This window comes from Eleutherodactylus coqui, chromosome 3 (assembly GCF_035609145.1).
Source record: "Eleutherodactylus coqui strain aEleCoq1 chromosome 3, aEleCoq1.hap1, whole genome shotgun sequence".
In the NCBI taxonomy this organism is placed as follows: Eukaryota; Metazoa; Chordata; class Amphibia; order Anura; family Eleutherodactylidae; genus Eleutherodactylus; species Eleutherodactylus coqui.
In genome coordinates, this window is record NC_089839.1 from 78,450,487 (window position 1) to 78,474,405 (window position 23,919).

The 23,919-nt window shown below is 43.2% G+C and overlaps 1 protein-coding gene across 3 annotated transcripts in view; it reads right to left on the minus strand.

The window, feature by feature from the left end:
* The window catches only part of RIN2 (Ras and Rab interactor 2), a 197,554-nt gene that overhangs the window by 86,013 nt on the left and 87,622 nt on the right, over positions 1-23,919 (minus strand). The window contains exon 1 of one of the 3 annotated variants that reach the window (XM_066595767.1): positions 17,233-17,318. The exons of the other annotated variants lie outside the window; for them this stretch is intronic. The gene's annotated coding sequence lies outside the window, so the exon portion shown is untranslated. Of the gene's footprint in view, positions 1-17,232; positions 17,319-23,919 lie in introns of those variants that run through there. 3 annotated transcript variants of the gene reach the window in all.

Here is a 23,919-nt window from a genome sequence, read left to right on the forward strand (position 1 = left end):
CTCAGTTATCCTTCAACTCACAGCCAAGTAATTCACACCAGGTTGCAAGAGATCTGCTACCTGACAAGCATATAACCCTTACCTCAAGTAACTATACCCTCCGCTGGGTCCTAATTGACTGATCGGCTTAGTTCACTGAGATAAGGGAAAGGCAATCTGAACGATTTATTGGCTGGTGTAAAAGGGCCCTGTGTTATATATTACGATTATTGTTCACTTTCACCCGTTTGAACGATAATCATTCAGTTTAACCACCCCCCCCCCTCCCCCTTCACCGAGCTGTTCTTGCAATTTTATAGGATTTGGTAGGAAAACACTTCTTCGAAGTGAAGGTGACCGCTGACACCATGTTGAGCGGATAGCCAGCGTAAGATCAGGTAGGATTCTTAAAGGGGTTTTCTGACTTTAAAAAAGACAACACAGCTAATGGGGTTTTCCAGCCTTTAAAAACTGATGGCTTGTCCTCAGTAATAGTATTCTAGTAGTGGTATAATTATCAGACAACACTGCACACTGAGCTAAGACATTGGCTGCAGCAGCCTGTCACATCTTGTACACAGGCTGCTGCAGCCTGTAAACATTACATTACAGGGTAGACCCGGGGCAGCAGAGCTGGACATAGCGGGGAGCCGGGAGAGGCGAGTATAAGCCGATTTGTTATTTTTAGATACAGGCAGCCAATTAAGATAATTTTCAATAAAATCAGACAACCCCTTTAAGTTCAGGCCATAGTACCATATAAGAATATGCAGAAATGACCCACGTTTGCCATACACCATACATTTTATAACATCCCCAAGCCGTTTCCACTGTTTTAGAATGTATACATTCTAAGCCAGAAAGAACTGCAACCTTCCAACCTCACGTATCATCAGCAGGTTTTCATCTATGGCAGACAGATACTCTTTACCCATGTTTATTTGTAGCAGATTAGCGCTTCCTGAATTTGGGTATTGTTCTCCCATTCCCTTTTCCAAGGTTATTTCCTGCACTGGAATACTAGGAACTCAACTCTGAGATATCTAGAAAGCTGGTAAAGGAGTTCAAAGGATATCATTCATGAAATGCAAACATTTACTGGACATTCCCTTTGTATACACAGAATCACCCTGCAAAAAAATGCATGCAAAACCAGAAATGTGTTATACAAATGAACATGTCACTGTAGTTTAGAAGCGGTAAAAGGTAACGGTTATAAAGCTGCACACAGCACCACCACCAGGCTGTTAGTAGGTACTGCACCCCCACAGCTTTCCCAATTGGACTCATAGACTCTGGATGCTCCTATTGCTCACTTTGTGAAGGAGTTAAAAAGTAGGCTGGATGTGCTTCTTCTTATACTAGGTTGTTGGAGATGGGTTACTCACCAAGGGATGTATTCCAATTGCTATATCTGGCATCACAGCTTATTTCCACTACTTCACATCAGGCTCGTTTTGCTTTCCTCTGCATCAACACTGCAGGATAACAGTATGAACTTGAACGTTTTTCAACTTTACTACTTCTACACTTCAACTTTAGTACATCACATGTGCAGTGAACATTGTATATGCACCAGAAGCCGGACTATTGTAGTACTCCCATCTACATTGAGCATGCGCTAGGAGCAGAAGCAATGGCACATGCATTTGATTTCTATCAGATGGATGTGGATCCACCTTGCCACACAGCGGTTTGAGTTTGGGCTATTAGTGGAAGTAGCTCCTGCAGTACCCAGATTTTCACCCAGTCTTTGCTGTGGGCCCCTAAGCCGTAGCATGCATAGATAGTTCTGGTAATGTGGCTGCTGACGATGCACTGGGCCGAGGTGCAATACATGAAGGTACCGTAGTAGAGAAACAGGCAGTAGGCCGGGCTGGAGGCATGAGAGCAATAATGAGGTTTAAGCTCAAGGTCAGGGAACGCAATAACAAAGTCCAGAGTATAGAGATGAGGTCAGGGAGCACAGAAGTCAGAATAGTCAAAGTCAGGCAAGGGTCAGAGCCAGAACACACAACAAGGGGATTTGTCACAAATGGCAGTAGGCATTCACCGTAGGGTATGGATACCTAATATAAGGAGTGCAGGTACAGGATTAGAGGGGGATGTTTTATAACAGCACGCACTGGCCCTTTAAGAGACTGCGATGGGAACGCATGTGAGTCCTACAGGCAGAGAAGGAAGGAAGGAGCTGGAGCATGGTGGCAACTACCTGCGGCTGCAGGAGCAAGTGAGCCGCGGTAGAAGCTCACTGTGACAATTACCAAAGGTCTTGATATGAGGTGCATTGTCACCAGGGACATCAGTCAAGCTGGTCCGGGTAGGTCTTAGAAAAGATTTGTCTGGGTTGGCTGAGCAAGGTGCTTGGCTTATTTTGTATGTCACAGCGTGTTCCTTTTTACACATTTGTTTCGTTGCTTTGGATCTTTCAGGGTGTGGTGCCCTTGTGACAGTTGGAGGGAGGGCCAGCCCTGGCTCCAGCTTCTGATGGTGCCAAACTTGTGGCTTCTGGTAGAAAACAGGGGCAATGCAGGTTTTACCTATGCCATGGTGAGAAAGCGTCATCTTCCATGCTCGTTGCAGGATCTTGTCAGTGGTTTCAGTCAAAAGTAGGAACTGTGTCCCCAAAATCAGGAAACTGGGAACACCGCATGCTGAACTGTTTTCTAAATTGTGCAATGCAATCAGTTATTATCGTCTTCCTTTATCATCACCGCCTTGTTTAATAACATTCTGTTGCTGTTTGTGTCAGAGGCTCTTAGGAGCCATTCTGAAACATGACTGACTTCTGCTTTACATCCTTCTGCTTTTTCCTGCTACTGTACAGATAGTCTTTGGAGAAAGTCCAAGTGGCAAAAAATAAAACGAAGGAGGATGAATCAGCGGTGCTGCATGCTTAAAATAATGAACCCAGAAGAAGAACTTGCCAAAGAGGAATTCTGAAGAAAACAGACTTCAAAACGTGCGTCTCCGGCAGAACACATAAGATACGGCGCTTCCGATTTCAAACAATGAAAGGAACACTTTGACAAGAAGCACCTGACACAACAGAAAGCATTTAACCCCTTTAAGACCGAGTCAGAAGCGCTCAAAATATATATATATTATGCCAAATTCTGGAAAGTTTAACTTTTTAACTATTTTTCATAAACGCAGCTATGTGAAGTCTTGCTTTTCTGGAGAAAATTAGAACTTTCTAAATGGGGCACACATGCTTCATCTTTACACATTGCATTTTTTGTGGGATAATCCAAACACCTTTTTTTTGTTTTTCTCTCCTTCTCACTTTTAAAAATATGACCCCCACGACATAGATGCTCAGAAAGGTATTTTTTTCCAGTCAGTAGTAAGAAAACAGTTCAGGCATTCTCCACTGTACGCTGTATTATGGATGTATTCTCCACCAGAAGCATCATTGTAGGGCAGAATACAGAGCCTCACAAAGAACCATATGGCGACACATAGAATGCCGATGGGTTCTTTTTATGCTCCGTAGCTACTCGCTGTGCAGTTATATACAGTATAATCATTCAGTATTGCTGAGTACATGATCATTTATTGCAATGTGAGGAGCACAGAAATAATTTACAAGTTGTAGAACAGCAGCCATAACATGAATCTGGGGATAACATGTATATTATATATATATATATATATATATATATATATATATATATATATATATATATATATATATATATATATATATATATATATATATATATATATATATATATATATATATATATATATATATATATATATATATACACACACACACACACACAAATTACCACGCTTACTAGTTATAATGATATTGCCTGCCAAGGCCAATTCATTCAGGTTATAAGAGGGAATAATGGTTTACGGGACTCCACTAATGTGTCAGTGACACCTAAGAAAATGTTCAAATGTGTGTTATATACCCTATAAAGTTCCTGTTATAGACAGTGATTGTAATGACTGATCCCTGGGACCACGGGTGAAGGTCAGGGCTGTGGGAAAGGATTTACACACATGTGAATATTCCATATACGTCATCTCTATGGAATGGGTAAGTACAATATATCCACAAAGTACAGTGTCATGTTCAACAAATGTAAACTTGTATATAGGTACCTCTGGTCTCCCCCAATAATGGCACTGAGAAATGCAAATGAGCAAGAATAGAAGAAAGTGCAGCTCTCCAGATGATGAGAGGTCGCCTTGTAATGTACCTGTGATGCCATTAGCTTCCTGTATAAACAGTATATAGCAGTGTATTAAGGCTGGCTGCTGCACCTGCAGTGATGGGACCATTCGTGGACGTGAGATACAAGAGGCCCTGTTCACATGTTTTTGCACCCTGGTGAAAGGTACTGATTTATTGCAGTTTTTTTTCCTAAGATTAGAAAACTAGGCTGTGTCAGGATGATTATCCAGTTATATCCTCGAGCCATACACTGTTATTAAACAACAGGATCTGTCCGGATCCAATTCTTCAACAGGGCAAAAAAAAAGGAGCCCACAATATTTTTGGTACCATTGTAACAATAAATCTGCCCAACAAAGGAAACTTAATCTCTCAACAGGCTGCAGAAGTGTGGCATGGGCCGAGCCTCTAAAGTTGTATGTAATGTAAAGATGACCAGAAATTATTATTAAACTCCTATTTCTCAGATTCCTATTTGGTGGCTCAGTGATTAACACTGCGGTCATACAGCATTGGGGTTCTGCGTACTACTCTGACCAGGACAGTATCTACATGGTGTTTGCATGTTCCATTCCTTCTCTATGGCCGGTTACACTTCTGGGCCAGAACTTCCTGACGGAGGTTCTATCACAGATCCGGCTAAAAATACTGTAAGGAAAAGTGCTGCATGTAGCGCTTCTTCTTCCGTACAAAAGCTGGGCAACTGAGCGAAAACAGGCCAAGCCCATTATAGTCAATGGGGTCTGTCCGATACTGTTCAGTTCCATCCAGAGACGGAAGCATTCCCTGAACAGAGCAGGAAAGTGCAAACCCTGCCGCAGATGTGAAGCCACCCAACCGTCCTCTGATATTACCAACACATAATTATAGGTGATTTGACTTATCAGGAAAATTGTTTTAATTGCATACTGGATAGAAAACCAAATAAGTAAAGTAAGCCCCTCTACCGAGAAGTGACCTGAGTGACTGCAAGATGTTTCATAACTGCTGTGGAATATTTGGCATTACATAAAGAGATCAGGAAATAGAAACTTAATGAATAAATCCTGTCCGCCTTCATGTTTCTGTGCAACAGACCACATGCTCACACTACACGTAGCCGATGTAAAGAATCAGGTCCACATAGACACGAAGAGAAAACCTAGTAGACCCCTTCTTTGCTTAGACTTTCTGACCTTTAGCACCCTGCTGGTCTCAGGACAACTTGTACCGTGGTTTTGCCTCAGTCTACTTATGGAAAACTAGGACTTGGGACCAGAGCGGAATATCACCCTCTGGAGTAGGTGCTTGCCCACACTGATGGGTGATGATGCCCTGTTGGGCAGACCTGGTCACAAACTGTACCAACAGGGACACATACCCAGTACTGAACCAGCAATCAGAGACCTAGCTGTGATAGCATAGAATAATTAAAGTTTACAACAATAATTTAGGCTCACGGTGAAAGATTTAAGAAAGTTCATTATGAAGAATAAGTAAATACAAAGTTAAAGGTAAGTTCAAGTAATTTAAGTGAGTAATAGGAAATTAAAAAAGACAAGGGATAAGAATATGTGATCCCAGAGATCCTGGCTGAGGGGCAGCAACAGGACCCACCCCCCATATAGTGGCAATGGCTTATAAGGAGACATTCTAGACAACTACCAACAAGAGCCCCATCACACATTGTTTGATCCACTCTTGACCAGCCGTTTATGTGTTAATCATTGTAATACTGCTGGTCACATCGGATTGTTTTGGTTATAACTATACAGAGGACCTTGAATCTCCAAGACAAATGTCTCCACCTACTTGTTTATGTTAGATTATATGAAGAACATTCAGTGATGGCCGATACAGACCAAATATCAAACCAGTAAATACAGGCAAAGTTATAGAATGTATCAAAGTCACAGTATATTGGCAATCAATCCTTTAAGGACCAAGCGTGGTAAATTGACGACACTTGATCCTAGGCTTTAAGTTCGGCCGATAGCAAAAGTACAGCAAGGGATTAAAGCTCCTGCAATCAAGTAGGAGCAGGTCGAGTTCTCGGCTGTTAGTCATAGCCAAGGATCTGGAGGAGAGGGCAGGAAAACTACTTCTGCTTCCCCTTTATAGGCTACATCACTGGCGTACCGTCAGGGGTAGCAATTGCGACCCGGACCCTTAGAAAATGGGGGCCTGTGGGCTCCCAACGTATACCATCTCGCTGACGCGGCCCATGGGTCGGCTGTGTGTAGCAATTGGAGAGGGGAGGGCCATTACCAGGGAGCCGACAACCAATTACAGGCTGCAGACTCCTCGTACCACTGAGTGACTGCAGTTGTGATTAGTCCGGCCGGGGGGGCACTGACAGTGTCGGGGAGCGGAGGAGGAGTACATGCGGTACAACTAGGTATGTATCGGATGTTGTCTTGTATGTATAGCTGGTATAAGTTATATCAGCTGTACATATATAATTATATACAGGAGATGTACACCCCCTGTATATAGTAATATGGAGCATGCTGGTATAACTTGGGTATCTACTGTATATAATTATATATGTACTACTGGTATAAGCTATACGTCCTGTATGTTGATATGCCCTGGTATATCACTATATACAGGAGGTATATAGCTTTTACCAGCTGTACAAATATAATTACATAAAATAGATACCCAGGTTATACCAGCATGCTCTATATCGCTATATACAGGAAGATGTAAAGCTTAACCCCTTAGTGACGGAGCTTTTTTGCTTTTTTCCATTTTTTCCTACTGCCTTTTAAAGAATCGTAGCTCCTTAATTTATCCATCGACGTCGCTGTATGTGGGCTTGTTTTTTGCGGGACGAGTTGTATTTTTCAATGGCACTATTTATTGTACCATATAATTTACTGAAACACTTTAAAAAAATTCTTAGCAGAGAGAAATAGAAAAAAAACGACATTCCACCATCTTTCGGTGCGTCCTGTTTCTACAGCACAGAAATTGCAACAAAAACGACCTGATATTTTTATTCTATGGGTCGGTAAAATTGCTACGATACCAAACTTGTATAGTATTTTTTTTGCTGTAGTACTTTTATTTTTTTTTAAGATATTTAATTTTTTTCAATTATTTTCTGCGGTCATTTTATGCGCGCAATACTTTTTTTATTTTTCCGTCGACGTAGTTGAGCAAGGGCTCATTTTTTGCGGGATGTCCTGAAGTTTCCGATAGTATCAATTTGGAATACATACAACTATTTGATCGCTTTTTATTGCGTTTTTTCTGGGAGACAGGGTAACTAAAAAAGTGTATTTCTGGCGTTCGTTATTTTTTTTTTCAGAAGACATTCACTGTGCAGGAAAAATAATGCACTACTTTGATAGATCGGACTTTTATGGACGCAGCGATATCAAATACATATTTTTATTTTATGATTTTGATTTTTTAATAATGGATATGGCAAAAGGGGGGTGGTTTAAACTTTTATACCTTTTTTTTTTTAACAATTAAAAAAACTTTATTGATTATTTTTTTTACATTACTTTGAAGTCCCCTTGGGGGACTTTAACATGCGATGCTTTGATCGCTCCTGCAGTATGACGTAATGCTATAGCATTACGTCATACTGCTTTTTTACAGGCAGTCTTTCAAGCCACCCTGTGTAGATGGCTTGATAGGCAGTCTGCTAAGGCAGCCCTGGGGCTATTCATTAGGCCCCAGGCTGCCATGACACCTGCACGGCTCCCCCGATCTCACCACGGGGGGGCCGTGCGGGACCCCCGAACAGCGTTCGGGGGATTTAAATGCCGCTGTCAGAATTGACAGCGGCATTTAAAGGGTTAATATCCACGATCGGCCGAACGCAGCTATTGCCCGCGGGTGTAAGCTGTAATAAACAGCTGATGCCCGTGCTGTATGGAGGGAGATAGCGCCGCTACCTCCCTCCATACACGTCCTGCAACAGCAGGACGTAGTTTTACGATAGGGCCGTCACTAAGGGGTTAAACCAGCTGTACATATATAATTATATACAACAGATACTTAGGTTAGGAATCCCCGTGGCCGAACAGGTCTGTCTCTGGACAGAACCAAACAGTGCTGGACAGACTCCATTGACTATAATGGGGTCCGTTGGCTTTCCACTCAGCTGCCCGGCCTTTGGATGGAAGAGAAAGTGCTGCATGCAGCGCTTTTTCTTCCAGTACTTTGAGCCGATCTACAATGGAATCTCCGACCGGTGAAACCGGCCTTACACCAGCATATCCGATATCACTGTATACAGGTATTGTATATGCATCCCCCTGAATACAGTGATATGGAGCTTGCTGGTATAACCTGGGTATCTCCTGTGTATAATTGCACACTTTACACAAAATTAAAAATGCATCAAAAACCTGCATGCGGTTTTAAAAAAGTGCACCTATTGTTTAAATCCACATGCGGTTTTTAATAGTGCAAGCAACATGAACATAGCCCGAGGCTGGGCTCACACAGCCAGAAGCATAAAACAGTTTTACCACTGTGGGGCCGTCTGTGTCCTGGCCTATCGGCGTGTATGGCAGCAAAAGTGTACTGCGTATGACAGCATGGGTTCATGAGGGGTCGATCATACTGAACCAACTTGATCAGCTTCTACATCGAAGAAAACATTTGACACCCTGCCGCAAAATTGGTTCATTTATATAATAAGACAGCGCAGTCTGGGAAAAAAACATGTGTAAGTGGGTAAAGAATTGGCTCGGAGATAGAAAGCAGAGGGTGGTAATAAATGGTTCATACTCTGATTGGGCCACCATCGCTAGCGGGGTGCCACAGGGTTCAGTATTGGGACCCATTCTGTTCAATATATTTATCAACGGCCTGATAGATGGACTGCACAGCAGAATATCAATATTTGCAGATGATACAAAATTATACAAGTTAATTAATACAACGGAGGACAATGTGCGGCTACAAATGGACCTACATAAGCTGGGGGCTTGGGCAGAAAAATGGCAAATGAAGTTCAATGTTGATAAATGTAAGGTTATGCACATGGGCAGGAGAAACGGATGTCACCAATATACTCTAAGTGGGGTACTGCTAGGGAAAAGTGATATGGAAAAAGACCTGGGGGTACTAGTGGATTGTAGATTAAACTGGAGTAATCAATGCCAGTCAGCTGCTGCTAATGCAAATAGTCTTGGGGGGCATTAAAAGAGGTATAGGGGCGAGGGACGAGAACATTATCAACCCACTATATAAGGCACTAGTCAGGCCTCACATGGAATACTGCGCACAGTTCTGGACACCGGTGCTCAGGAGAGATGGTGCAGTACTGGAGGGGGTTCAAAGAAGGGAAACTAAACTAATACATGGAATGACGGGACTGGAATACCCAGAGAGGCTATCAAAATTGGGATTATTTACTCTAGAAAAAAGACGGTTAAGGGGCGATCAAATAACTATATATAAATACATGAGGGGACAATACAAGGATCTCTCCCATGATCTGTTTATACCCAGGACTGCAACGGTAACAAGAGGGCATCCGTTACGTTTAGAGGAAAGCAGGTTTCCTCATCAACACAAAAGGGGGTTCTTTACTGTAAGAGCAGTGAGACTGTGGAACTCTCTGCCTGAGGATGTGGTGATGGCAAAATCCATAGAAGAGTTTAAAAGGGGACTTGATGTCTTTTTAGAGCAGTACAACAACATTACAGGAAATAGACATTAAATAACCAGAAGGGTTGTTGATTTCAAACGTTGATCCAGGGATTATTCTGACTGCCATTATGGAGTCAGGAAGGAATATTTTACCCCAAAATTAGGGTAAATTGGCTTCTGCCTCACAGTTTTTTTGTGCCTTCCTCTAGATCAACAAGAAGGGGGATGGACACAAGCTGAACCGGACGGACATTTGTCTTTTTCCAGCCTAGCATACTATGTTGCTATCAGCAAAGCAAGAAAGCAGTGCTAACCACTGAGTCACATTCACTGAAGAGGCAGCACTAGCATGCAGAAAACAGAGAAAATTGGAAAGTTCCATCCAGCATCCATTGATAACAATGCAATAAATAGGATCCATCTGTATTGCGTTTCCAGCAATCTGCAATTTTCATCCAGTGTAAAAACGAAATGGAGATGGAAAATACAGAAACAGATTGAAACTGAAGGAAGACCTTTCACTTCAATACATTTCTATGGGCTTGATAACCTAAAGGTTTTCTGTACATTTTGCTGTTCCCACAACAGAACAGCAAAATGGAAATGAAAATGCTAGTGTGAAAAGGCCCTAACAGAGCGCAGCACTCCAGTGGTTGTTGTATGTGGATCGTGCCTGTTGTTGGCGTTGAACAAGCTCCTTATATAGATAGTATATAGTGGCATTCTTAAACAAGGACGTGTCTCATAAAGACAACCATGGTCCATACAAGCTATCAGGGAATATGGAGGGAGGTTCCTCATTATGATAGAGGGTCCTGTTCTGGCTGACTCAAGCGGTCCTTGCATTATACATATGGCCATTCACCTGGCTGCCCGGAGGTTCTCCCATCAGAATTAGCTGTTTGCTGGAGTTTATGGGTGACCTTCAATAATATGCTGATTGTCATAGCACCTGAACAGGCTGATACAGCTGTAGTGATGGAACCATTTGTGGCCATGAGACCCACTTAGAGTTTTAAGGGATGATCACACATGGCTCCAAGCTGGTGTTTCAGCATCATATTTGGTGGTTCGAACTGCGGCCTTGTACTAGTGGAGTCCTCTGAGATCTCCATCTATTTCTGATTCAAAAAACATAATTATAAGTTAATTTCCCATAAAAGTTGCATTAGTGTAAGTGCAAGCCAGATACAGAAGATGAATTGTAAACCCCACTGCAGAGAGCGACTCCAATGTGTGGAGAAACTACTGTGGGATATCTGGCATTACATTAAAAAACTGCAAATAGAAACCTAATGAATAAATCCTGTTCATGGTCAGGTTTCTGTGGAACAGACCACATGCTGACACTACACAAATCCAGACCGGCAGCAGTAGACATAGGTGATGACATGCCGTTGTACACATCGGGTTACCATCTGTACCAAATGTAAGGCATACACTACTAAACCAGGAATTAGGGGCTAAGGGTACTTTTACACGGGCTGATAATTATCATCATTATTGATCGCCAGAGTAATTGCTGAGAAGAGTAATTATGGATGACCGTCGTCCCGTGTAAGGCCCCCTGTCCACGGGCATTGCGGTATCCCACGGCGGATCTCCCCCGCGGGAGCCCCCACCCGGGAGCAGGAGCCGCCGCCAAATCTCCGCCAGTCTGCCCTATCTGCTAGATAGGCTGACCGTGGAGAATCGGGGCAATTCGCAGCATGCTTCAAATTGCCCAGCGCAAGCGGAGAATCGCAATAATTCTCCGCTCGTGGACAGTGTGCCGGTGCTTTCCATAGCAATGCTATGGAAAGCTTCAGAAGACGTGATTCGCCGACGGATTACCGCTGGCGAAATCACGCCCGTGGACAGGCACCCTAAACTGGGAAACAGACAGGGCAAGTGAGTGAGAATCGCTCACCTAAAAACCAAGAGACTGTCCGCCCGTTTACGAAGGCAGATGGTCATCTATGAACTACTGGCTGTTCACTCTGAATGTTGCCAGCGGCAACATTGGGAGCGGTGAGAGGGGGTACGGCGGTCAGGAAGCACAGAGGCTGCGGAGGCTGCCGGGACGCAGCACTGAGGCAGTGGCCGGACCGGAGGCGGCTGCTCCGCTGACACTGATCACTGCAGCGTGTGCATTGATTAGTGCCTGCCCTGCAGCCTTAGGCTGAGGGTTAATTTTCTTCTTGGGCGTACGTTATTAGATGTTAATGCCAACATTTACAGCTTATAATGTAAGCCTAAGAAGACAACTATCCCTCAGCCTAAGGCTGCAGGGCAGGCACTAATCAATGCTCACTGTGCTGCAAGGCCCTTCCAGCCTTGACCCTATCGGGAGCTAGGGGTGTGACAGGGGCGTTCCACGTGACAAACCCCTATCTTTCAGTGGCGTCAAGATACAATAATACCTCACCACAGTGTGTCACACTAGCATCTAAGGCAAACTGTATAAAAAAATATAATACTGATAAATGCGGGTGTTTTGGCCAAAACACATAAGCTGACGGGCCGCGGCAAGGCTATAACGTGTACGTCAGAACCTACGCTATCTCACTATTAACTAAATTAAAATCACATCCTACCAAAGTCTATGGCGATTGAACCTGTCCTGCAGTTTATCAGATGGTGCATTTTGGCTCCCTTTTCTGTAAATTACAGATATAGATTAAAACTAGTAAATTTTATTATGAAACAATATTAAAATAGAGGGCCACATACAACACATAACAGACATGGACTAACAACATATACTGTACTTCATTAACCCAGATGACTGGGTAATGTGGGGATATCACTCCCCTATACAGTAGAGGGGAACTAGGTTTCCAGTCTCATTTATCCCCTCAGCAATGTCGGGGGACTGGGTCACTAGTCTGGGAAAGAAAGTCACACTTCGTCGAGTGATCGGAAGTGTCAATCCTCCTGCCACAGATACTCCAGCAGTATAATTTATTCAGTTATGGATGGAATTTGCTGAATACATTATGCAATTATTCAGACAATCGATGTTAGGTAACTGCACGGATGTTTTGTTAGTGTTTCTCCGTCCCTGTGCAGGACAGTTCTTCAGGAGCAGGGCTCATTTATCCTTAATTGTTTATGCATAAGGATAAATGCTTCTGGGACAATCTGTTTTTTTAATTACAAAAAAAATTAGAGATCTTTGAAGTAAAAAAAAACTCTTTGTCCTAGTGTAAAAATGAGTACCGCTGCATCCGTAAAAGTACAATTTATTAAAATATCACATTGTAAAACACCATCAGAAAAAAATGCAATGCCAGAATTGTACCTTTTTTGTCCACTCCGTCTACAAGAAAAAAGGAAATAAAAAGTGTTTAAAAAGCTATATATACCTCCAAATGGTACTAATAAAAACTACAGGAACTACAGGTCACCTCACAGAAAAAGAAGCCCTCACATAGTTGCATCGATGGAAAAAGAAAAAGTTATGGGGGTCAAATGATGGCGACAGAAAGCTAGTCTTTTAAAGTGCTTTTTTTTAAGTAGTACAAAACTATAAAAACTATACTGACCCACAGAATGAAGATAACATCATTTTTAATGTACCATGAATGCTGTCCCCCCCCCCCCCCCCCACACACACACGCGCAAACAAAAGGCATAATTTCATTTTTATCCCATTTTGCCCTACTTAGAAGTTTTTTTAAGTTTTCAGATGCATTATATGATACTATTGAAAAACAGAAGAATAATAAAGTTAGACATTTTGGGGGAAAACAGACAAAAAGAGTTGTAGTGGGAAGGGTTAATAAGGAAAAAAGACACAATCTGAGATTAGTTGAAGGGAGATCCGAAACGATGTCAGAACATAGTATTTACATAAAGAGTAGTAAGTTCTTGGAAGAAAGCAGACATGGTTGGTAAAGCAACAATAAATGAATTCGTGTATGCCTGGGGTAAGCATAGATCTGTCCTAAGGCCGACTGTACACAAGTGTGCATGCGACAGTCACACAGCAAGTACGCAATGACATTACATAATTGCTGCGGGCTGCCGATTGCCATGTACTGTTGTTTGGCATGTATGCGCATAACACGTGCCAAGATAGAAGATGCTGTGATATTTATGGAGCACAATATGTGTGATCGGCAGCATGGAAGTCTACAACAGAATATTCCATACACAAAATACACTGTTACAATACGGTCACGTGATGGAGCCCTAGGGCAAGTCTCACAGGACAGGATTTGGGTTGCGGAATTCGTGATCGACACCCGCACGGACGATCTGCGGTATTCTGCATCCGTTAACAAGAATAGAGCAGGGGGATGTCCGCCCATGCTCGCAGAACTAAAATCTCAGCCCGGATTCCACGTGAACAGCTTCTACTGAAGTCAATGGAAGCTGTCCGACCCGCAGCCCTTCCGAAATTAAAATTGTGGAAAGGTCGCGGTATCCACATCATCGCTGGGCAATGACACGGGGAAAGCTTTTAATTCCATCAAATAATCAAAGAAGCCAGAAGGGTTCGGTTCTCAGAATTATAGAAAAAAAAAGATTGAAAAATCCTAATAGTTATGGAATTGTTTAAATGGTTGATGTGGATATTTGTATTTGTTTAAGGCTGGCTGTCCGCGGAATATATTTCATAGTGTGATACACGGCGAAAAATTGCACGCGGATCACGCTTTCCATAGGATAACTATGGAAAGCGCAGCGCGATGTACACGAGTGGGAAATCCATAGTGATTTTCTGCGTGTGTCTAAAAATCGTGGCATTCCGCGATGAACCCATCATTAAGATAGGCTCATCATGGTGACCTGTAGTGCTCCCCCGCGGCGGAAAATTGCTTGTGATATTCCTCGCAGCCGCGGACAGGCGGCCTTACTTTAATAAAATGTTTGTATATATATATATATGAGGCACATCTTATATTAAAGAGTAACACTTGTGTATTGGCTGATCAGCCATAATGAGGCCCCTGTTGCCTGCAGCAGAGCTTTAAATATTAAAGAATAATTATGTCCAATGATAGTATCATCCGGTTTTCTGTACAACATGACATTAATAGGAGATGAGGAACGAGCTGCGCCTCAGGTCTAGAATCATCCGTATCCTGCAGGCAATACATCACATACATATTAAGAAATTTTCAAGTAATTCCAAAATTCAAGGTTACTGGCACTTGTTTACTATAGTATGCACAGAAATAATTTATGAAGCCTCAAAACTGCAGATGACATGAAATTATAAATCATTTAATAATATATTTATAATAGCTATATCATTATAGTAAAGGGGTTGTCCAAAACTAAAAAATTTGGCTGTGCTCTTCCATAAATAGCGTCTCAAGGATCCATGGATTGTATCTGCTATTATAGCCCCGTCTTCCATTGCTGGTTCAATACCGTGTATGTATTCCAATGGGTACAACTTGTGAGCAGGTCTATACAACAGCGTAACCTGTCGGTACGGGCAAGCACGTTCTTCAGTGGGCGATACTACACTCTGGTCCCAAGTCCTAGTTTTTCCATGAGGAAATGCGGGTAAAACCACCATAAGGTACCTTTACAAGGTATGAACGGGCGCCCAACAGGCATTCTAGCAACTATCGCTTCTTCTTTCACACAGGAGCGATAATCCTTTCAGCGTTGGATGCTGACGTTAGCATTTCTCTGCTGGTGTGTGGATGGATTGGTCAGCTGGAAGGTATGTATCCAAGCCAGCCAATCAACGCTAGTCTGTACACATTTAGGCTGCCTGTCCACAGGCATTGCGATATCCAGCGGAGCCGCTGCCGGGGTGCAGGAGCCAGCTGACGGATTTCCGCGATTAACCTATCTGACAGATAGGCTCACCATAGAGAATCGCGCCAATTTGCAGCATGCTGCGATTTGCCAGCCGCAAGCGAAGAATCGCTATGATTCTCCGCTCGTGTACGGGGGTGGGGGTGGGGTGGGGGTGGGGTGTGCTTTCCATATGGCCGGGGGGAATGCAGTAAAAATTCGCCGGTGGACAGGAGCCCTTATTCTGGCTACTCTTCATGGAGGATGCTGGATATATTAGTCTGAAGTTGTTTCTGGTCTAGTTGGTGGCTTCTGTTCTATCCCTCTGTCAGATAAGTCTGTTTGGTATTTAGGATATTTGGGGTTTTGTCACAGCTTTCTCCTGACTTATTACTATTTCTGCATTAGGCCTCATGTCCACGGGAAAAATCAGGCCTGCCGCGGATTCTTAATGGAGAATCCCGCAGCGGGTCCCTCCTGCCCCGCGGACATGAGGCTGAAAATAAGAATAAACTCACCTGTCCGGACGCTGCGGATCTTCCCTCCGTCGCGGCCGGATCTTCTTTCTTCGGCTCGGCGGATGTGCTCGGCATGCCAGCAGCCTCAAGTCCGCAGGGCAGGAGGGACCCGCTACGGATTCTGCATGAAGAATTCACGGCGGGCCTGATTTTCCCCGTGGACATGAGGCCTAAGGGTCCTCCCATGTTCCTGACAGAGGGTCCCCCTCATCAGGGAGTGTTCCACTTTTAGGTAGGGTCTCATTATATTAATAGGTTAGAGTTAGATTTTCCATTCCCCCCACTTTTTGATTTAGTTGTAAATATTTTGTGTTTTCTGCGTTAGTATATTGTGTGAACATCAGTCTTTTTAGACATCCGATCTGGACAAACAGTTCGGATTATGGGAAATAACAGCTAAAATGTATCAGATGGTAGTATAAAATATGCCACAGAGAGTACCCAATGTCATTAGGGCCAAAGGAGCCCCTCTGAGTATTAACATATGGAAGTTAATACTACCTTTGATTCTTGCTCTGGTGTCCAATTACTTTTGGTAGGATAGTGTAAGTGCGCATGTTGAACGGGATGCTCTAATTGATTTTTGTAGATGTCTTTATGGACTAGCTATACAAAATACAACTTATATTAACTTTTTATATGTGTTTAGGAGCCATTGTTTTGGGGGTATTTAATGTTTATAACATTCCCTGTGTGATATAAATTTTACAAATGAGATTTTACTGAAGGTTGTTACGATTATGGTGATACCAAAATTATACAATTTCCTCAGGTTTAGCTACTTTTTCACAACAAAAATTACTTTTATTTTTAAAATAATTTATTTTTGGCAACTATTGATCACTTTTTATTGTATTTACTGAAGTGTATTACTACTATTCTGATATATTGCCATCCATGGCAGATCTGGGGGTCATTTGTAAACCTCTGGCAGCCATGACTACCCATCGGCCCACTGTGATTACATTATGAGAGGAGCCTGATGTGGAGCTCCCTTCCTGTGTTAACCATTTAAGATGATACTACTGGTTGCAGCACCTAAATGGTTAAAGAGCTGGGATGAGAGTTATCTCCAATCCCAGCATCAATGTGAGGTGCCAGCTGTATAGATAGGGGTTACCCGAGATACAAAGAAATGGGGTCATTCTGAAGAAAGTGCAAGCCTTGCACTGAAATGAGTTACATTGTTTCTGTACCTACCTTATGGTATAAATTTGGGCTTTCCTGACTGGTGCCTACAGCTTCTGCTTTGAACGAATGGATATTGATATCTGATGAGCCTTCCTGGGTGTTTCGCCACCCCCCTGTGGAGTAAGTTTGCATTTTAATCATCTCTTTCATTTCATGTTTATTCCTCCTATACCTTTCAGCGCTTGGATATACACTACCGTTCAAAAGTTTGGGGTCACCCAAACAATTTTGTTTTTTCCATGAAAAGTCACACTTAATCACCACCATGCGTTGTGAAATGAATAGAAAATAGAGTCAAGACATTGACAAGGTTAGAAATAATGATTTGTATTTGAAATAACATTGTTTTTACATTAACCTTTGCTTTCGTCAAAGAATCCTCCTTTTGCAGCAATTACAGCATTGCACACCTTTGACATTCTAGCTGTTAATTTGTTGAGGTAAGCTTGTGAAATTGCACCCCACGCTTCTAGAAGCATCTCCCACAAGTTGGATTGGTTGGATGGGCACTTCTGGCGTACCATACGGTCAAGCTGCTCCCACAACAGCTCAATGGGGTTCAGATCTGGTGACTGTGCTGGCCACTCCATTACCGATAGAATACCAGCTGCCTGCTTCTGCTGTAAATAGTTCTTGCACAATTTGGAGGTGTGTTTAGGGTCATTGTCCTGTTGTAGGATGAAATTGGTTCCAATCAAGCGCTGTCCACTGGGTATGGCATGGCGTTGCAAAATGGAGTGATAGCCTTCCTTATTCAGAATCCCTTTTACCCTGTACAAATCTCCCACCTTACCAGCACCAAAGCAACCCCAGACCATCACATTACCTCCACCATGCTTAACAGATGGCGTCAGGCATTCTTCCAGCATCTTTTCATTTGTTCTGCGTCTCACAAACGTTCTTCTTTGTGATCCAAACACCTCAAACTTGGATTCATCCGTCCACAACACTTTTTTCCAGTCTTCCTCTGTCCAATGTCTGTGTTCTTTTGCCCATCTTAATCTTTTTCTTTTATTGGCCAGTCTCAGATATGGCTTTTTCTTTGCCACTCTGCCCTGAAGCCCAAAATTCCGCAGCCGCCTCTTCACTGTAGATGTTGACACTGGTGTTTTGCGGGTACTATTTAATGAAGATGCCAGTTGGGTACCTGTGAGGCGTCTGTTTCTCAAACTAGAGACTCTAATGTGCTTATCTTCTTGCTTAGTTGTGCAACGCGGCCTCCCACTTCCTTTTCTACTCTGGTTAGAGCCTGTTTGTGCTGTCCTCTGAAGGGAGTAGTACACACCGTTGTAGGAAATCTTCAATTTCTTAGCAATTTCTCGCATGGAATAGCCTTCATTTCTAAGAACAAGAATAGACTGTCGAGTTTCAGATGAAAGTTCTCTTTTTCTGGCCATTTTGAGCGTTTAATTGACCCCACAAATGTGATGCTCCAGAAACTCAATCTGCTCACAGGAAGGTCAGTTTTGTAGCTTCTGTAACGAGCTAGACTGTTTTCAGATGTGTGAACATGATTGCACAAGGGTTTTCTAATCATCAATTAGCCTTCAGAGCCAATGAGCAAACACATTGTACCATTAGAACACTGGAGTGATAGTTGCTGGAAATGGGCCTCTATTCACCTTTGTAGATTTTGCACAAAAAACCAGGCATTTGCAAATAAAATAGTCATTTACCACATTAGCAATGTATAGAGTGCATTTGTTTAACCCCTTAATGACATGGCCTATTTTGGCATTGAGGACCAAGCGATTTTTTGGTATTTTTCCATCTCCATTTTTCAAAAGCCATAACTTTTTTATTTTTCCGTGGACGCGGCCGTGTAAGGGCTTGTTTTTTGCGTGGCGATCTGTAGTTTTTATCGGTGCCACTTTTGGGTATATAGACAATATCGTAAATTTTTTATTTTTTTTTTTTAATGATAACAGGGAGAGAAAACGCATCAATTCTGCCATAGATTTTTTTTTTTTTTTTACAGCGTTAATCATGCAGCATAAATGACACACTAAAATTTTTCTGCGGGTCGGTACGGTAACAACGATACCAAAATTGTTATATTTTTTTTAGGTTTTTACACTTTTTTGCAATAAAACCCCCTTTTTTTGGAAATCTTTTTTTTTTCTCTATAGCTGCATTCAAAGTCCTGTAACTTTTTTATTTTTCTATGTACGGAGCTCTATGAGGGCTTATTTTTTGCGAGACGAGCTGTAGTTTTTATTGGTACCATTTTGGGAAATGTACGGCTTTTTTGATCACTTTTATTGCATTTTTTGTGAGGCAAAATGCTAAATATTAGCATTTTGCCTCTGTTTTTTAGCGTTTTTTTTTACGCTTTTTGTCGTACAAAATAAAAAGCGTGTTCAACTTTTTGTACACGTCGTTACGGACGCGTCAATACCCAATATGTGGGGTTTTAGTTTTTTTTCCCTTTTTTTATGCTAATATTAGAAAAAGCATAAAAAAGGGGTTTTTTACTTTTTTTTTTTTACATTTTTATTTTTTTTACACTTTTCTTTTCTTTTTTTTAATACTATTTGAGTCCCTCTGAGGGACTTACATCACTGTGCCTATGATCGCTGTCATAAGGCATGGCAGAGCTACTGCTCTGCCATGCCTTATCGCTTGTACAGCGATAATAGGCACAGGCAATACAGGACGCCAGTGTCTGGCGTCCTGTTGCCATGGTGACAGGCCGGGCTCTCGCGATAACATCGCGAGTTCCGGCCGGAGACACACAGGGATCGCGATCCCTCTGTGAACTCTTTCCCTGCCGCGATCTACTTAGATCGCGGCAGGGAAGGGGTTAACAGCGGCGGGCGCATCTCCGATGCCCCCCCGCTGTTGGAGCGGGACGCCGGCTGTGACTGACAGCCGGCTCCCGCTGCGGGATAGCGCGGGATCACATGTGATCCCGTGCTATCTCCAGGACGTACCAGGTACGTCATGTTGCGGGAAGTACCAGGCTGCCATGACGTACCAGGTACGTCCAGGAGCGGGAAGGGGTTAAAGTTAGGACTAGTTTAAAGTTATCTTCATTGAAAAGTACAGTGCTTTTCCTTCAAAAATAAGGACATTTCAATGTGACCCCAAACTTTTGAACGGTAGTGTATATATATATTTTTAATTTTTTCTATATTGTTGTAAACCCCACCGTGGAGAGGCATCTATGTGAACTGCAATCTGTATTCAAATGGGTGTGGAATGTTTGGCATGACATAAAATAACTGGAAATAGAAACCTTAATGCATAAATCCTGTCCCTTCTGTGAAGCACACCACATGCTCACACTATACATAGCAGCGCTGCAATGAATGAGGCCCAGACAGATACATACCAAGAGAAAACCTATTAGACCCCCTTTCCCTTATACTTTATTGATGCAAGGTGATTTTCTACAAGTTGAATCCATGTATAACTAGGACTTGGGACCAGAGTGATAGTATCACCCACCTAGCCAAGCAGCTGCCCAATAGGAACAGGTGGTGACGTGCCCTTGTACACATCGGGTTACATACTGTACCAACTGTCAGGAGCGCCGGACTGAACCAACAATTACAGTATTAGTTGCTGAAAGCGGGAGAGTCCACAGGAGGCTTTAGACTTCAGGTGGGGGATCTGGCATGCTTTGTAATGGTGCCTATAATGTGTACAGTTCAGAGAACTTCATACATCACTTAGGAAGAACTTAATTTATATAGTTTGAAGGAAAGAAGCGAGAGGGGAGACATGATCAAAACCTTCAGATATTCTAAAGCAGGGGTGTCAAACTCATTTTCACCGAGGGCCACATCAGTCTTATGGTGACCTTCAAAGGGCCGATTGTAAGATAGTCTAGTAAGGGCTCGTTCACACAAGCGTATTTGCATACATAATATGCAGTGAATAGAAGCCATTGATTTCAATGAGTTCGTTCACATGATGTATATTCTCACACAGCATGATCTATTTTGTTGCGTACTAAGCACTCCCATAGGCCATTGACGTGAATGGGCCGCGCAAATACGTGGTGAATGCGCAGGAAACCTATGTATTTCACTGTATATTTGTGCACCATCTCAGTGGGACCATCTGCGTTCTTTTTTGCGTCCGCAAATATACAGGTATAAGCGATTTTCGATCGCGCAAATACGCAGCGTATTTGTGCCACCGAAATACGACTACACCCGTGTGAACAAGCCCTAATAGTGACCCCTATTGTGGTCGCAGTAGTAATAGTGACCCCTATAATGGTCGCAGTGATAATCATGACCCCTATAGTGGCCCCAGTAAATATAGTGACCCCCCCACAGTGGCCCCAGTAAAAATATTGGCCCCCACAGTGGCCCCAGTAGTAATAACGAGCCCCACAGTGGCCCCAGTAGTAACAGGGTACCCCACAGTGGCCCCAGTAGTAACAGGGTACCCCACAGTGGCCCCAGTAGTAACAGAGTACCCCACAGTGGCCCCAGTAGTAACAGAGTACCCCACAGTGGCCCCAGTAGTAACAGGGTACCCCACAGTGGCCCCAGTAGTAACAGGGTATCCCACAGTGGCACCAGTAGTAATAGCGACCCCCACAGTGGCCCCAGTAGTATACCCCCACAGTAATATATATCCCCTCACTGGTAATAACCCCTCAGCAACATCATCGCCAGCAGCTATATTAAGCCCCCCTCCCCCAGCAGCAGTAATATTAAGCCCCCCTACCCCAGCAGGGGTGATATTAACCCCCCCCCCCAGCAGCAGTGATATTAACCCCCCCCCCCCCAGCAGCAGTAATATTAACCCCCCCCCAGCAGCAGTAATATTAACACCCCCCCAGCAACAGTAATATTAACACCCCCTCCCAGCAGCAGTAATATTACCCCCCCTCCCAGCAGCAGTAATATTAACCCCCCCACACACACACACAGCAGCAGTAATATTAACCCCCTGCCCCCCAGCAGTAGTAATATTAACCCCCCCTCCCAGCAGCAGTAATATTAACCCCCCCCCAGCAGCAGTAATATTAACCCCCCACACACACACAGCAGCAGTAATATTAACCCTCCGCCCCCCAGCAGCAGTAATATTAACCCCCCCAGCAGCAGTAATATTAACCCCCCCCAGCAGCAGTAATATTAACCCCCCCAGCAGCAGTAATATTAACCCCCTCCAGCACCAATATTAACCCCCTCCAGCAGCAGCACCAATATTAACCCCCTCCAGCAGCACCAATATTAACCCCCTCCAGCAGAACCAATATTAACCCCCTCCAGCAGAACCAATATTAACCCCCTCCAGCAGCAATAATAACCCCTTCAGCAGCAGTAATATTAACCCCCCCTAACCCTTATACTTACCTCCTCTGTGCAGTCAGCATTGCTCCCCCTCTGCTCACGATGATCCCAGTGCACACTCTGACGTCAGTGTGTGCGCCCGGCACGCTTCCTCCCCGAGTCCTTACCTGCGGAACTGTTGAGCAGGGTACTCTGGGGAGGAAGATCCTGGCTGCACACTGACGTCAGTGTGTGCCGGGAACAGTGGTAATAGCACAATTACCAGCGGGGAGCTGTGGCCCCCCAGCTGGTAATCGCGTCAGTGGTGAGCGGCGTTGGCACACCGCAGGCCACATAACATGAGGCAGCGGGCCGGATTCGGCCCGCGGGCCTTGTGTTTGACACGTGTCCTAAAGGTATAAATAAGGCTGAGGAGAGTTTTATTGGGAAGCTAGAACAAGGGGCCCAATCTGAGATTAGTTGGGGGAAGATCAAAAGAAATGTCAAAAAATATAAATTTTACTGAAAGAGTAGTAGATGCTTGGAATAACGATCCACCAGATGGGTTTGGAAACTCAATATTAAGTGGAATATTTTCGTGTAAGTCATCAATAGTTGATCAGCCTGGCAACAGATTGGGACTGGAAATGTAATTAAACACATTGCTCCCACTGCCTTCTACTACACTTACTGCTCAGACCCCAATGCGAATGTCCAGCTTGGTGCACTGACAGTGGGTCAGAGGATCAGATGATCGTCAGGGATTCCGAGGAGCGGATGCCCTCTGATCAAGTATCGATAATCTATCATGAGAATAGGTAGTCAATAATAAATTCTCGGAAAATCCCTTTACCTCATAAATTTACTTTGCTTGGTCCTGGGTTTTAATCCCAGCCAATAGTAAAAAAAATATGGCGCGAGATTAAAGCTCCTGCTCCTACAATGCAGCAGGAGTAGGTCGGGTCACCGGCAGCCGAGAACTCGGAGGAGAAGGCAGAAGCGTTTGAAAACTCACTTGCAGGCTACATAGCGCTCAGTCTGAGACTATACAAATTATAAAATCAAAATGTCCAAAACAAAATGAGGAACCCATTCCTGTGCTTTATTTTAGAGTAAATATACTAATTTTAAAAATAAACTTTAAATGTAAAAAACTAAAAAAATGTTTGTAGCTTTTTACCCCCAATTAACTAAAAAACAGAAGCAAATTCAGTTTAGAAATATTTTTTAAAAGCCCTATATGTCATTGTAAAAAAAAAAAAAAAAAACGCTGCAAATGTAATTTTAGTAGCTGAATCCAAAAAAAATAATAGGGAAGTAAAAGACCATAAGGGTAAAACCCCTAAAATAAAGTATTTAGTCCTTTTGGACCAAAACACCTAGGTCCTTAAGGGGTTAATATCTTTACCAGTTAATTTGAAATATGACAGATGTTAAAAGACTTCCAATGGACCCCTAG